We start from the raw sequence: 1109 nt of genomic DNA on the forward strand, positions 1-1109 counted from the left end.
GGTGTTGGTGAAGAGATCCTACGATCAGATCTACAGCCAGCCGCAGATCGGTGCAAGTCATACATTTTCCTTTTAAATATTTGCATATATATACTATAGTTTCTGTCCTCCACTGAACTAAAAGTTACACAATTTAACACAGCGGGCATCTTATTTAGAAGGTGGCTGACATTCAGCTAACCTTAGTTTCATTGTAAAACATTCAAACAGAACAATAAAATAAAGGCACCAAACATATACGGGACAATTCCAGCAATCACCAGCTGTTACATCCTTTATTCATCTGTGTGATTTAACATTGTAAATCAGCTTATTGCTATAACCGCGTGAGCTAACAAACATGCTAACTACTAGCCATAACCGTTGGGCTATAGACACCAAACTATCTCATTTGATTTACTCACCTTTTGTTCTTCCATTAGTGCAATAGAAGCTTCAGGGACTCTGGCACGTAAAAAGTGACTTAAATCAGACATCTTTCTCCAAAACGTCAGCTGTCCGCCACAACTCGCGTCTGTCTGTGGTTCTGAAGCGCTTGCTGCCGGCAGAATTGTGGTTTCTGAATTTTTTTTTTTTTTTTTTCGGGACACTGAAATTTTTTTTTTTTTTTTTTTTTCGGGACACTGAAATTTTTGTTTGTTTGTTTTACATCAGAATTCAGAGATTTATTTTTTTCTGGGCCATAATTTATTTTTTTTTCAGTGGCCCTAATCCTCTTCCGTAGATGGTCCTAAACTGTTATTTCATTAGAAAATAAAAATCACGGACATCAAAAGGTTTAACATTTGATGTTCCCTAAATCCAGAGAATTTTATATATATATATATATATATATATATATATATATATATATATATATATATATATATATATATATATATATATAGACATGCCAGCTTATCTATGTCGTGATGCTCTTATTAATATATGAGGAAAAGAATTAATGGGTCATGGCTGAATTACTAAGATTCAGCCCGAGGGATATTTTTTTGCTTTATATCACCATGGAAACTCATTCTGGAATCCCAACCTGCTTTTGGAGCAGCTGCTTTTCTGTTTCTCAATTTGGAGGAGGGGGGGGGATTTTCTCCACGTTTTTTCTTTTACTT

Source organism: Xiphophorus maculatus, chromosome 8 (assembly GCF_002775205.1).
Source record: "Xiphophorus maculatus strain JP 163 A chromosome 8, X_maculatus-5.0-male, whole genome shotgun sequence".
Taxonomy (NCBI): domain Eukaryota; kingdom Metazoa; phylum Chordata; class Actinopteri; order Cyprinodontiformes; family Poeciliidae; genus Xiphophorus; species Xiphophorus maculatus.